The sequence below is a fragment of the Panthera onca genome, chromosome B2, assembly GCF_046562875.1.
Source record: "Panthera onca isolate mPanOnc1 chromosome B2, mPanOnc1 haplotype 2, whole genome shotgun sequence".
Lineage (NCBI taxonomy): Eukaryota > Metazoa > Chordata > Mammalia > Carnivora > Felidae > Panthera > Panthera onca.
The window spans coordinates 118,594,725-118,610,917 of record NC_138343.1 but is presented as its reverse complement, the minus strand read 5'-3'; the positions used below and the strand labels follow the sequence as shown (position 1 = coordinate 118,610,917).

At 37.9% G+C, this 16,193-nt stretch overlaps 1 long non-coding RNA gene across 2 annotated transcripts in view; it reads right to left on the bottom strand.

The window, feature by feature from the left end:
* The window catches only part of LOC132667639 (uncharacterized), a 303,047-nt gene that overhangs the window by 191,389 nt on the left and 95,465 nt on the right, over positions 1–16,193 (bottom strand). The window lies entirely within an intron of this gene.

Here is a 16,193-nt window from a genome sequence, read left to right as displayed (position 1 = left end):
AATCTTATTTTTTCCTTTTCTGATTGAAGGCAAATGCAAGATAAGACGGAAGAGTAGTTACCCTCTGAAGCCCTCCAGGAAATGTTTATTTTGTCTTATGTATAAAACCTAACTAGTATCCAAAAGAACTTGATGTCCCTGTTAAGAATGAAAAGGACCCTGGTAAACAGCTGGAGGGGGCTGATAGCGCCCCACCACATGCATTCTTTACTGGCCCCTTGAATTGCTCATTTCAAAACGGAGGAAAACATTTCCTGCCTTAGTGCATAACAGAGAAAGGCAAATGGTCTGGAATGACCTCAGAAGATTTAGCAGTTTTCTAAAAAACTTAAAGGGAGTTTGCTCAAAGCTTCAATTAACTGGACATCCGCCAAACCACTTGGAAAATTTCTGCATTCAGAAAGAAGAATCCTCACGGTGAGAGAGATTCTCCATAACAAATCATCACAACCACTGCAAACATTTCTATCATTGGTTGTGTAAGTGATTATATCAGAATGTGTGCTTCTCCAGTTCCCCTCACTTGCTCCCAACTGTAATTTTTTAAAAATAGGATCTGTGATTTACTAATTTGTGTAATCCTTGTAGAATGTAAGCTATTCATTCATTCATTCATTCAACAATTATGCTTAATACCACATCAAGCATTGGGACTACAATGACATTTGATCCATAGATATTTCCTGAGCATTTACTATGTTTCTGGCACTGAGCTAGAAAATGGGGTGTGATGTTGAACTAGATAGTCAACCATCCTGTCTTCATGGAGCTCTCAGTCTGGTTCAGTGGGTTTTAATCCTTGTTGTAACCCAGAATCACCAGGGAGCTTTTAAAACAGACCACAGATGAGGCCCCACATATTAAATCAAACCACTCAAATCAAAGACACTGGCTTGGTGATTGATGCAAACAATAAAACAGGATTATAATATGACAAATGAAATGACTGACAAAAGTAAAGAATATAGAAAGTACACACAACCCAGATTCATGTATGAGTAGAGTGTTTTAAATGATGATTTATCAGTTAGCCTAGGAAATAAAGGAAGTAGGAGCACTCTGGATAAAAGGAGTATGACATTCAAGGCAAAGAAACACATTTCTGATATAGTCCAGTGATACTGCTTTCTTTCTTTTTTTTTTTTTTTTTTTTTTTTTTATGAGTAGAGCATGTGAAGTCCAAGGTTCAAAGAAAAAAAGACAACCACAGGAACTGGATAAGTGGGTAGAAGCGAGAGCAAGAAAACGCCAGAATCTCAGGCTGAGGGTTTGGAAGTTATTTCTTAAAACAATTAGAGCTTTGGAGGAAATTTAAGCAAGAAGCAAATGTGATCATTCATTGCTCAATCTTTTACTTTCTTTACTCCCAGGCCATGGATACTTAAATTTGGCACGTCCTGAAGCAACAACATGGTCACCCCAGACTGTGTCATCTCAATAACTGGAAGAAATCAACAATTGCCCTGTTAAAGCATCTGTCATTATTCCACTTTAATACATGTCCAGCTTCCTCTATTTCCCTTCCAGCTCACCCAGTCATTTGCTTTGCTCTCCAGTTGCCCAAGCCCAAGCCCTGAGGGATGCTGAGGACACTTAACACCCTTGTTTCCAAGAAGAGGAGAAGGCTGGTGTGGAGAAGGAATGGTTTAAGCTTCATGTACCAGCATCCAGTGGGAATGGGACCTAAGTACTCTGAACATTCTGTCAGCTTGCTTACCTGATAAGGCAAGAATGAGAATCATTTTCCTAGGAAACAATGGTAATTTAAACTTTTTTTTTTCCAGATTGCCCTATAATTATTTGCCTGTATGGATTTCATGGAGCCCAAAACATGTTTTTTGCTATTTATAACTCCTTATTTTTTTCCCACTATTCATAAAATGGTGAAAAACAGTTCTTACAAATAAGGGAAAATCCAAGTACAGTACCTGCTTGTTTGACTCAATATTTTGATTTGATTTAAAAATCAATAATTTATTTTAACTAAGTGACAGACATTTTATTCCTATGTACAAAGCACTCAGAAATTCCACCCTACCTCCCACATCCCGTTTGGTCACAAGAGATAATGGCTGCATTGACAAGAACTATTTCCAGTTCCTGTCAAGGGTCATTTCAGAAAGAAAGCTGAAGCAAAGCCTCACACTATTATTTTTATTTTGAAACATTTAAAAATAAATATCAAGTTATTGGCCTCAAGGGTCTTCTTGTTTCTGCAAATGAAAACCTTTGGAAGAAACAGTTTTACGCTGCTGAAGCACGAGTTTGGCCAGATTAAAAGGGACCAAAGACAAGAGCTCACACCTAAATACCAGCCTTCCACGGCTACAAGTCAGACACTGGTTTTTCTCCCATTGGACTCTGCTTAGTGGCCTTCAGGGATCAATCATCCTGAGAGCATCGAGAGACCAATACTCGAGACAAATTTGGATATTGGTTTCCTTTTGAGAAGAGTCAGCAGAACATTACATCTTACAATATATGTATGAATAGCAACTATTGTTTGGTTTCTTATTCTGTTCTAGGCACCATGCCAAGTGTTTTATATACAGTTGACCTTTGAACAACGTGGGGATTAGGAGTGCTGACCTCACCTACAGTTGGAAATCCATGTATAGCTTTTGACTCCCTCCAGAATTAACTAATAGCCTACTATTGATGAGAAGCCTTGATAATATAAACAATTAACACATATTTTGTACAGGTATTACATACTATATTCTTACAATTTAAGAATGTAAGCGAGGGGGGCGCCTGGGTGGCGCAGTCGGTTAAGCGTCCGACTTCAGCCAGGTCACGATCTCGCGGTCCATGAGTTCGAGCCCCGCGTCAGGCTCTGGGCTGATGGCTCAGAGCCTGGAGCCTGATTCCAATTCTGTGTCTCCCTCTCTCTCTGCCCCTCCCCCGTTCATGCTCTGTCTCTCTCTGTCCCAAAAATAAATAAAAACCATTGAAAAAATTTAAAAAAAAAAAAGAATGTAAGCGAGGGAAAATGTTTATTAAGAAAGTCATAAGAGAATATATATTTATAATATTGTACTATATTTATAAAAAAAATTCCACGTATAAGCAGACCCATGCAGTCCAAACCCATGTTGTTCAAGAGTCAACTGTACATCCACTTATTTAACTTATACAATAAGCTTGTCCCAAGAACCTTACATGCCTTGTACTGACAGGAAAACACAGACACAGCTAGTAAGTGGGACAGAGGGATAGAATTTTTGTGTGTGTGACAGAGAATCGAGAGCTCAAGAACCACTACACGTCTATTTCTCTGTTAAACAGATTTTCCATGCAAATCATTGTTGCTCAGTGTTTATATAGTGAATACGTAAAAAAGGTTCCAAGAAATAAACTTCTGACTCACTACATAAACATCTGTGTTCTTCAGGTATCTGTCATGAAACTGCAAAGACTAACAGTATTTACAACTCCAACGGGGCTCCAGCAGTTAACCATGAACCAGCTGCCTGTCACCTGGCCTTGAAGAACAATTCAGTCTTATGTTCTTGTAGCTCTTTCCACCACTTTCGCCAGGAAGAGAAAATGGAGGGTTATCAATAAACCTTTTGCTTTAGATCTATTAGCCTTGAGTTAGATTGTCTTGTGAAATATTTACTCTCTCTTTCCTGGCGATGTCATTCCCATAGCTACTTTTGATACAGCTAGCTAATTACCACTTTTTGTCTTCTGAATTCTTTTTTCTGCTATTCTAATCCAGTGATTTGAAAAAAAAAAAACCACCAACTATTCTTTTGTGTTTCTCATTCTGTTGTCCATTCTCTGAACTTTCTAGGTCAAATCAATGCAGCAATCATTCTTATAGCCTCAATCATAAGGCTATCTTGAACCTTATTCATGATATTCAAGTCTGTATACGAGAAGGCAATGTGAGGTATGTGAGGAACAGTATGGGTCTTCTGTAAGACTGGCTTACACTTAGTGCTAATGTTTATAAGTTACTTAATCTCTACAGCCTTGAGATTCTCATTTATTTTTTTTCCTTCCCTTTTTTTTTTTTTTAGACAGAGAGAGAGTGAGAGCATGAGTACGGGAGGGATAGAGGGACACAGAGAGAAAATCTTAAGCAGGTTCCATGCTCAGTGTGGAGCCCAAGGGTGGCCTGGATCTCAAGGTCATGAACTGAAATCGAGAGACGCTTAACCGATTAAGCCTCCCAAGCACCCCAAGACTTTCATTTTTTTTAAACTGGATATTAATACCTACTATTCAGAGTAGTTGAAAGGACTAAACATAAGATATGCGTAAGCCAAATATTTTGCATTTTCAAAATAAGGGGTAGATACTTCAGAAAGGACAACAATTATGGTCTTATCCTTAAAAGCTGTTTTAAAACATTTTTAGAATATATTTAATTTTTTTTAAATGTTTATTTTTGAGAGAGAGAGAGACAGAGACAGAGCACAAGTGGGGGAGGGGCATAGAGAGAGGAAAACAGAATCCGAAGCAGGCTCCAAGCTCTGAGCTGTCAGCACAGGGCCCAATGCAGGCCTCGAACCCACGAACTGTGAGATCATGACCTGAGCCAAAGTTGGAGGCTTAACCAACTGAGCTACCCAGGTGCCCCATTAAGAAATATATTTTAAAAGGTAAACAATATCAGATACATATGAATGTTAATAAGATCTCTTTAAAGGACTTAAGTAATATCTTTATCTCTGCTACATTCAGTCCAGTTCTCATTAAACACAAGAAAAAAGCAGGTGTAGAGCTTTTAAAACATAATTAGGAGACTCCTTTTATGTTAATATGTTGGTGACTATGAATTTCATAAAGGTATTTTTATAACTTCATTTGTTTTCTTCCATCATTTCTGACAGTGTGTGTAAAATCTTCCTACGTCATAATCAAGAAAGTGTCTGTAAATGTCGACGAACATTACACTAGACTAAACTATTAACTCCTATTAGGTGAAGAGGCATCATAGAATAGTGACCACAACATAGGATTTGTAATCAATTGAGTTTGAATCCTAGCTCTGACATAGAAAGTGGTTTGATCTCCCTGAACTGTTTCCTTATTCATACACCGAAAATGTAATACCTATTGGTGCCAACATTAATATAGCAATGGTAATGGCAGTGCCCAAACTATAGGTGCTCGACAAACGTCTTTTCTCCTTCTGTCTCCCTTTCATCTTCATTTACCTAGCATTTGAACTTATTAGATTAATTAAATTGAATTAATTTTTTTATGTTTATTTATTGAGAGAGAGACAGAGCACGAGCAGTGGAGGGGCGCAGAGAGAGAGGGGGACCCAGAATCCAAAGCAGGCTCTAGGCTCTGAGCTCTCAGTACAGAGCCCGATGCGGGGCTCGAACCCACGAACCAGGAGACCTTGACCTGAGCTGAAGTTGGACGCTTAACAGACTGAGCCACCCAGGTGCCCCAAATTAATGCTGTTTTAAAACATAAAGTAAAAACCCTTCAAAGCCCTGCTAAGCGCATTGACCTTTTCCTGCAAGCAGGAAAACCCATGTTTCCTCACCTCATTTTCCAATAGGCATGAGTGCATATTTGCACATGGGTACACACATCACACATATGTGCTGACGTGCGAGTTGCTCTGTCCAGTCCCACTTAGTAAACAAACACAGAGTCATGCAGTATCACTACAACACAGTTTTGTTTAGAGCCCCTCAGTACCCCAAGTCGCTGACTAAGTGAACTATTTTGCGCTTAATTGTTGGTGAGCAGCAAAGCCGTTTTCAAATAGGAATGTGTTTAGCCACATAGAAGAAAGAAGCCTTTATCTAATTCACAGTTCAAAAGACATTGTGACATCCTCCTGAGGCCAACCTCTGGTTCCATGACTCCCAATAGAAACATAATAATAATGATATTAAGAAACCGATCAATCTCAGTATGTAGCCCAATGTAGAAAACACTCAGAATTTCATAGGCCACTCCAAATCCATCCTGCCTTCTATGGGAAAAAGTAGAAAACAATGCAAATTCTTTTATATCCCTCTCAGAAGATTTCTTGGTGACAAAGTTCAAAACACTCTTAAGAAGGAAAAGCAAAAAACCAAGAAATTTCAATGATGCAAGTTATTTATTTATCCTTAAATACATTTCCTTGATTTACTTGTTATACTGGGAATCATTGGCAGGTGTCTTAAATTTCCAAGAGTTTTGAATGTGTGAATTTTGTTTAGGTGCCAAATAATTACTTTGTTTATTCCTTTCCAGGTTCGGGATCTTTACTAATAAATTTTGCAGGTAACGAAAAACCCCATACCACTGACACACACATCTAGTGGCACTTTTACGGCATGAGGCTACAGTAGGCAAATGGGTACCATTTTACAAGACTCTGCCACGAAACTGATGATGTGGACCCAGTGCTCCTTCATATTATGCTAGTAAATACGCGAAATGGAAATCTTGGGATCATAGATCAAACATTACAAGGTAAAAACATTACACGGTAAAAACTTCATGGAGCTCAATTAGAAGTTATTCTGCTTGGTTCATATTTTCCATTTGAAACTTTTTTTTTTTTAGCCCCAGTTTCTCTGAGGCTGTACTCAGGAGGCTAAAATGTCATGCCTAACAGAAAACTCCTTGACTTAGTTTTCTTTTCTGTTTCACAGTTGAAGCAGAGAATTTACACTGGGAGGCATATCCAGGTTTTCCCCTAATGATAAACAAAATGTGGATTCTTCCAAAAGTTGATGTGTAATCTACACCACAGAGTGCAAACCAAAAGTAAGTCACTGCATGTTGAATCCAACATTAACATTTAACGTTTCTTCTTGTTAAAAAAGAACTAAAAGTATTATTAAACAGCTTGAGAGGTTGAATATGTGACAAAGGGAGATTATGATTGCAGATGGAATCAAGGTTAATCAGGTCATTTGAAAATAAGATTATCCTGGATTATTTGGGTCAGCCCAAAAAATAACAAGCGTCCTTAAAGGTGTAAGAGAGAGTCAAAGGAGGTCAAAGTGAAGTGAAATGAGAAGACTCATCTTCTTCCAGAAAAGAACACATTTCTGTTGATACCTTGATTTTAATACAGTGAGACCCATGCTGGACTTCTAACCTACAGGACTGTAGACAATAAACTGGTGTTGTTTTAAGCCACGAAATTTGTGGTAATTTGCTGTAGGAACCATAGAAAACGAATACAGGTGGTCTTGTCTGGGAGCATCTGTCTCTGTTCCACGTGGTTTCTCACCCTCCAGTAGGCTCTCTCAGGGTCCACTCAGATAAAAAGTGGGCCAGATACCAAAGCAGTGGGTGGACAGAGTGCAAAGTCTGTCGATACATCTAAGCCTCAAACTGGCACACCATCATTCTGCCATATTCTGTTGGCCAACCAACTCACAAGACCAACCCTTGTGGTTGAAGATTTACAGAGTACGAAAATAGACCCACCCCCTCCTGAGAGCACCTGCCAACTAGCTCAAGTCAAAGGAAGGAGGAGCTGAGTCCAGGGTTGCAAGCAATCTACCACAAAGACTAAAAGCTTCACATCTCACTGTTATAATCTTTTTAGGTTTAAAAACTGAACAACGGTATTACCTTGAAGATAAAAACAGCATGTTGTGTGCTTTAAAAGTTAGTTTTGAATTCCAGTACTATTTACCTTTCTCAAAACATTAAAACCTATTTTTTTTTTTCATTTAAGTTAGGTGAACATTATTCAGGGTGTCCATGTTATCGGGACGTCGAAGAGGTGTTGTTGGATAGCTACATAATGAGAGTCACATACATAATTTCACATTTTTAATAGAAGTCACATGTTTTTAAAGTTTATTTACTTATTTTGAGAGAGACAGAGACAGGGCGAGGGGGAGAGGGGCAGAGAGAGGGAGAGAGAGAATCCCAAGCAGGCTCTGCTCTGCCAGCACAGAGCCCAAAAGGGGGCTCGAACTCAAGAAACTGTGAGATCATGACCTGAGCCAAAACCAAGAGTCGGATGCTTAACCAACTGAGCCACCCAAGCACCCCGACAGGAGCCACAGTTTTAAAAAAGTAAAAAGAAACAGGTAAAATATATTTTAATAATATATCTTATTTAAGCCAATATATCTAAATATTATCATTCACCATGTAATCAATATAAAGATATTGAGATATTTTGCATCCTTTTTTTATCTGAAGTCTTCAAAATCTAGTATGCATTTTAAACTTCTAGCACATCTCAATCTGTATTAGCCTCATTTCAAGTGCTCAGTAGTCCCATACATCTAGTGGCTGCCATACTAGACAGAATAAATCTAAAAACTTCAAGGGAAGTCCCAGGCAAAATTAGAAGATGCCAGAAGTTTGTCTTTAATGCTCGTCTTCTCTCTTTTCTCCACTTTCTCTCCTGCTTCCTCTTTCAGGGTCCCAGTGTTTTATTGCCCGGACTCTTGCATAGGGCATGGAAGTACATTGTGATTCAAACATCCTGGGATTTGAAACCTGAAGGGCCACTTGCTAGACCTTGTAACAGAACTTAATTTGAGCTTTGGATTCCTCATCAATACCTATCTCATTACTCTTCATGGAGTTTTTATGAAGTTCAAGTGTAATGATCTATGTAAATACATTTAGCACAATGCTTGGCATAGTAAAGGCATTGTAAAGAAGCTATTATTAATTTTTCTTTTAAATAAGGTTTGCCAGGAGAAGGTAATGCCTAATTAAAAAAAAATGATTGCTTTTAGAATTTCAGGCACCCTCATAGGCTGGAGAGGGTATCCCTTCAGAGGAGGAGAATAAATTAGGAGTATGAACTGATGGTTGGGGGTGGGGGGGAAGTATGTTTGAGAACAAGGTATCCTGTGAGATTCCTGACACTTCTGGACTCTTCTCCCTTTCTGATATTATAAATAGAAATTAGAAAATCATATATTTAACATTTGAAAATCATATTTCAGATGCTCATTCAGTATAAGATAACTTCCAGTTACTTTCATTGTAAAGATTTATTTTTATCAGAGTACAGAATAAACTGTTGGTTAACTTTTTTCAGCCAAGAAGCATACTGATTTTCCAAAATTGAATAAACTACAGTATAACTGAATCTGGCAGTGGAAATCAGCACAAAATGACAAATCCATGTATAATCTAGAGCTATTTAAACCTCAGTTTTTCCTACAAAGTAGATACATCTAAATACTACTATGTGGTACCAGCATAGTTCATATGTCTTAGTGAATCACTGTCCTTCCAAACAAAAATATACAATTATTAGCTTCCCAGAAAGTGAATAAAATGTTGGCAAATTCAATAAAATATTCTTTGTGAGTCAGAGTGCTCTTTGATATTTCCAAGACATGCAGTCTCAATTGCAAATATATTGTCTTTGGCCTTCAGCCCATGTGATCAGACACCAAGCAGTTATCTGACAAATGTGATCCTGGGGCAAAAAGTAGGTGAGATGTGTTCATGGGCTAAGAAGCATCTGGTCAGACCCTGGAATGTCTTTCTAAGTTACTTGGTATATTAGTTTCCTATGATTGCCGTAACAAAGTACCACAACTTAGTGTCTTAAAATAACAGAAATGTATCATCTCAGACTTCTGGAGATTGGAGGTCCGAAATTAGGGTTTCAGCAAGGCCACGTTCCCTCTAAAACCTGTAGGGGAATCTTTCCTTGTCTATTCCTAACTTCTGACAGATTGCTGGCAATCTTTGGCATTCTTTGATTATATCTGCATAACTCCAACGTCACACGGTGTTCTCCTTATAAGCCTGTGTTGTCACAGGGCTGTCTTCTTATAAGGACACTGGTCATATTGGATTAGGAGTCCACTAGACGTTAAGACTTTCAACGTATCTTTTGCGGCGGGGGGGGGGGGGGGGGGGGAGGGGGGCCCACAATCCAATCCATAATACTTAATTCCATTGGGATTTGAATACAATGGTTGAGTGGTAATGGAGCATAGTTGTTAAAGGCATGGACTCTTGAACACTTACCAGTCTGAATGAACTCAGGTAAATTTATATCCTAGCTTTGCTGCCTCGTGTGTGATCTTACACAAGTAACTTAACTACCAGTGCCTCAGTTTGCTGTTGCTCTTGTTGCTTGTTTGCTTATTTTTCGTTTGCTTCTATCTACGTGAAGGTAGTAACAGTAATGCCTAACTCACAAGGTTATCTGAGGATCGGACTGCCATATAAAATGCCTACATGGTGCCCACCAGGTAGGAATACTGCAAAAAGGGGTTACTTATTTATTATGTTGTTGTTGTTGTTGTTTTTCACAGCTTACCTCTTCACAGTTCTTTCCTACCCAAATTTGAAATTCTATTCTTCACAGAGGCAGCTATGCAACCAGTCTGTTTTGTTTTGTTATTGCTTTTTAGGGTATAATTCTTTTTCTTTCGGAATTAAATGAGTCTCCTGTCACTTATGCTTAGGGTATGTAAACAGACAAACTTTCTGGACAGGAAATTGGCCACACATGTCAAACGCTTTAAAAAACATCTTCACGATATTTGATCTAGGCATTTTATGTCTATGAATTTATTCTAAATAAATAAAGATGAATGAAAAAATTCTACTACCAGAGCTTCTTAAAAATCATATTCATATTTATTATAACAGAAAGTTACACAAAAGCTCCTTTTGTAATAGCTGATTTTATTTGTAAAAGTCATGATGTATTCGTATAATCAAATACTATCCAATCATTAAAAATTGAATTTAAGATCATTTGTGACAAATGAACATATTTGTGACAAAAAACATATTTGCTATATATTATTGAGTTAAATAAGGACAAAATACCCCCTACACCAGAACTCTTCAAGACACTTTCCGTGGTGATATATTCTATATCCATGCAGTCCAAGATGATAGTCACTAGCCACATATAATAACCACACATTAGAAATGTGGATGATGACACTAAGGCACTTAATTTCTCATTTTATTTCATTTTAATTAATTTAAATTTAAGTAGTCACGTATGGCTCATGGCTACCATAATGAACAACAAAGGTCTATGGTATCTTTTGTTTATTGATTCCTCTGTCCCTACTTTCCTCACCTTCCTTTAAAGTTTCTCTCATGTCTCTGTCCCTCTCTCCAGACTTGACTTCAAAGGTAATCTTCACTCTTCTCCCTCAATTTTTAACCCAGTATCGCCTGCTTTCAGGAAATAACCCAGTAATGAGTCTTTTTCAAGGCATAATGAGACTTTCTGGGCTATTAGTTCCATAAGTATTTGAACCTAACCAAAATCTGACCTACTGCCAAAGTAATCTCATGAGAATTTCACACACTAAGCTGAATATGAGGGCAGCAAACAGAATTACTTTTCACTATATAATAAGAGAACTTCCATATTCATAATTTTTTTTCTATATTCACTTTTTAAAACATTAAATGTTGGTCTGAGGATAAGCCATTAGACTTATTTAGTGAGGACACTAAGTGCTAAAACATGGGGCAATTGCAACTTTGTTGAATTTGTTTATTACCCCTTGTAGTTTTCTTGTGGATTCTTTAGGATTTTCTATATATAACATCATGTCATCTGTGAACAAAAATACTTTTACTTCTTCCTTCCCAATTTGGATCTTTTAATTTTTTTTTCTTGTCTAATTGCTCTAGCTAGTACTTCCAGAACTATATTGAATAGCAATGGTAAAAGTGGAGATCCTTGTTCTGTTCCTAACCTTATGAGGGAAGCTTTCAGTCTTTCACCATTGAGTATGACGTTAGCTGTGGGTTGTTTTTTGTTTATTAGTTCGTTTTTTTATAAATGTCTTTCATCATATAGCAGAAGTTCCCTAAAAGGGAACTGATTTCTGACAGTTCTTATAATTAAAAAGTGTTAGACTTTGTCAAGCTGAATTATTTCCAAGTCACTAACATTCTTTAAACATCATTGAGCTCTGCACAGTCAACAATTTAATAAATGTTTGCTAAGTTAAACCAATTTGAAAACAGCAAACACCAAAATCCTGGAATCACATGTCAAGAAACATTCCTTGAACAAATTATCCTTAGAGATTCATTTGGAAAGGCTGACTTCCCCACCTCCCACCACACACACAAGCCATGTAACTCACATAGGATTTCTAAAAAATCACCTCTTACACTAAATAAATTTTAAAATACGGAAAGGGTGAACTCTGATACCTAATACCATAAGGAAACATAGTTGTCTAAGAACACTCCGGAATTTAAATAGGCTCAGTCTAATGGAGGAGTGGGCAAACAAAGCCAGTACTAGCCTTTTGTAGAGAGTATTTGCAGCCTCAGTAGCCTATGCCAAACATAAAAGGTTCCTCGACAGCTTGGTGTCAAATTTGAATATCTGAGAGTTTCCTCTAATTAGATCGTATGACATATATTTTTAAAGTCTATCAACACTGGAGCAGCATTTTGCAGAAGGGACTCTGTGGCTTCCACCAGAAGTCTATATTTTTCCTCCTGGGTACATCTGTGGCATTTCTTACTAGGTATGATGGGCCCAGGTATGCTATTTTCCTTTCAGGCATCCTAATTGGACCTTACTGATGAAAAAAAAAATCCACAAGGAACATGCAGTACAAAATAATATTTGCCACTGATGTGGTAGAAATAGAAAATTACACAAACAATTTGAGAATTATAGGTTCATCACCACTGGGGTGAAAAGTTATAGACCATTTCTCACCCTCAATTATCCATTGGTTGCCTGTTGTGCCTGAGCCAAATACCTGGTTTCTTTGCATGCTTCTCTAACTTCTATTCACCAGGATCTAACACTTAAAAATGCCAGCCAGGAGTGACAGTGGCCAGGTTCTTGGTGAATACCTTCGAGGTCAATAATATATGTTTACATGTAACTCGTAATTAATCACTAAACTTCCTTTTGGGGAAAAAACACATTTTGGGGTATATTTTACTGTCAAGGGGGCAAGAAATGACAGGATAGGAAGAGAGGAGAAGCAAGTAAGGGGGGGATGATTGAAAACATTTGACTTGGCTTGAAATAAAAGCACATAGTTCACACATATTTTTAACCAATCCCAAAAGACAGCCTGACTTCGAACACGCTGAACAGGAAGCCATTTACTGTTGGAATGCTTGCTGAGCCCATCCAAAACATACACTCCTAATACCCCTGGGCTATCTAAAAAGGGTTGGGGTGAAAATATTTAATTTATATGTGTAATCCTGCTTCCTGTTTTATTTTTTTCCTCTTTGCCAACCTTGTTTCTCAAACTTTGTGAAAAACGATAGGAAACCTATTTAATTTTTGTCCCCACCCTTTATTGACTCAGCTGTACATTCTACCTCAATTTATAGCTCATACCTGGCTTGAAGACCAAAGAGAGAAAGGTAAAGACGAATGTTAAATGCTCATGGTTACTGTGGCTAAAAAGGAATCTGGGTGGAGGAAAGCTTGATGTGGTGTCGATATCAAGGGCAGGAGGGTGTGGAACAGAAGCTTGCCTTGGCTTTTTGAATGTGTGCATTCAGTAGCATGCATTCAAAAAGAGTACAAGGAAGGGTATAGAGAGGAAGGGGGAAAGGAATTTTCTGAGTATTAAGACGAGTTGCTGGAGACACCTGATTCCTATTAAATTTCAAAGAAACAGTCCTGGTTATCAAGAGGAATTTTAAAATATTTTGCAGAAGAAAATGGAAAGACCCAAATAATTCATAAGTATAATTCAAGCAAAAGAATTTTCCAAAATTTGGTTTAACATTGAAGATATGCTCTTTTAGAATAAAAATGAGTTCCAGATGGGTGTACTTTACATAGAATACCTGTAACCCTTATTATTATATTTTGATTTCTTGAGAATGCTGAGTCAATGTGCAATAAAACATTTGAAAGAAAATCTGAAACCAACAGGAAATCCAGCAGGCTTGATGTTCAGATTTCAAAATTCTTGATCTCAATCTAATTTTCCCAGAAAGTTGACCACGCTCTATGGAAATCCCGTCATAGGAAGGGTTTTATAATTGAGCAGTTTGTTTTGAATATTTCAAAAAAGGTGGAGAAAATAGCAAACACCTGAACTTGAGTATTTCAACATTACCTCCTGAAGTTATGTTTCAATTTTAATTTCATATCAGGCTAACATTCTAAGTGGAACACTATCCAGGGAAATTATACTTGTCACTATGAACTTTACAATGCTTTAATGTTCAGGTAACTGGTTTGCCTTGAACTTTAGCTTGAAATAGATAAAGGCAAGGCAGCAAATCACTTTTAAATTATTGTGGAAATATTCAACTGTGTAGTTATATAGTTCCTTAGATCTTTTGTTAAACCAGCTTTCAAAGTTTGTAAGAAATGTAATAACATCAGTCTGTACTTCTGAATTTAAAAAGAAAGTCAGACTTTCTATTCACCTAAAAATATTGTGTGACTGCACATGCACCCTATGGTTGACACCATGTTGTTCCAGCTAAGACTACATCACTGATTCTTATCCCTGTAGCATATTTTCACCAGGGCTTATTTTAAGGAAGGTGATATAAAAGATTTCTGATATATTTTCAAGGTAAGCTAGAGTGGATTATCAGTCCTACTGCACAGTCCTTGCTATGTCAGCAATCTGCAATAATCATTAAGATTGCTGTTACAAAACCCCTGGGGTAAATTTTCACCTAAAATTATATCTCCCAGAATTAGGTACTGTTGATATATCATATCCCGTCACCTGTGAATTATACCAACGACTGGTGTACAGTTAAACCAACTGGATGATGTCATTGAACAGAGGTATAAACCAGATTCTGCCACCCTGTCTCCATTCTAAAACCAACCAAATGTGTCAGAAAGGGTTATCCTTCCCTCCTGAGTGTAATTGGTTCTGGACACCTTCGTTATCTACATCTAGTGACCAACAAGCCAAGGAATTATGAAGCCGGAGCACTGAGATTAACTTTGGGTAGGTAAACTCTTGTCTGTACTTTGGAGAGTCCAGTTGACCTTCCTGGTTAACTATTCTATTATTCTAGTCTATTCCTATTTCTATTCTATTCTATTCCTATTTCTCCCACTGTAGACCTCCTTCTGGGCCCTGACTCTGCATCTAATTGACACTCTACAGTGTCTGACCAAGATGGCTGACAAGGGGCCTACTATTTTTCTTCATGTCTACTATACTCTTGCCTCCTAGAGTTAAAATGTATCTCCAATTCGCTTAACCCTAAATCAGACCACCTTCCCTAGTTAACAACTCAAACTACACATCTTAGTATTTGGCTATTACAAAAAGCCCCCCATACTCTGTCTCCAGCTCTTCTCTTCCAATAAGGCCCTTTCCCCACAGAGGTCAATACCTATCTATGTTGGAATGGCATTTTCACCACACTTCCTGAATTTTGGGTTTTGTGGGTTGCAGTCCCTTTGTTGAGGTGGAAGGATCTATAGCTTATCCTGCCTCCATTACTTCCTTCTGCTAAGCTTAGTCCCTTCAGGATCCTCCTGGTTTCCACATTGCAGTGTGACCCTCTTGGGAGCCATTCCTGACAGTCACTGAGTAGGACTTGATATTCTTTCCCACCTCACATATTCATTCCCAGTATTTTCAAATATAAGGGCCACTTTAAGGTGAAGAAATTACACAGACTTCTCCATGTGTAATTATGATTTTAATATTTTTATTAGGTAATAAAAAGTACCATTAGGAGTATTTTTAATCTATGGGAATCATTTTGGGGGATCACAAGAGCCTCTCATATCTTTGAAAAATAGTCCATATTTGACTAAATTAGATAATGCATGTTATGCCTAGCAGGATGCCTGTACATCATAGTACAGAATAAACATTGGCTATGAGTATTGTTGACGCAATTCTTACTCCAAATATAGTAACTCACAAGCAGACTACTACACGATCCCCCTGCTTCCAATTTTGTCCCTCTTCAAAGCACACAGCATAAGGAGTGGTCACCTTTATACCTGAATCCGATCAGGTCATAAAACACAAATTTATGTAAGATTTCCTACCAAGCCAAGAATAACATACCAACTTCGTGCCTAAGCCTACAATGCCCTTCATGATCTGGCCCCTGCCTAACCCTCTAGTTTTCCTTCTGATCCTCAGACTAAGCTTCTAGCCTCCACAGGATGGTTGCCCTTGCTAATCTTCCATCCAGCATGTGCTTCCTCTAGATCTGTGCATGGCTGCCTCCTCTTTAGTTATCTTATCTCAGTTTAAAGGACAACACTTCAGAAAGTCCTTCTCTGGCCACCCTATTTAAACAGCCATCCA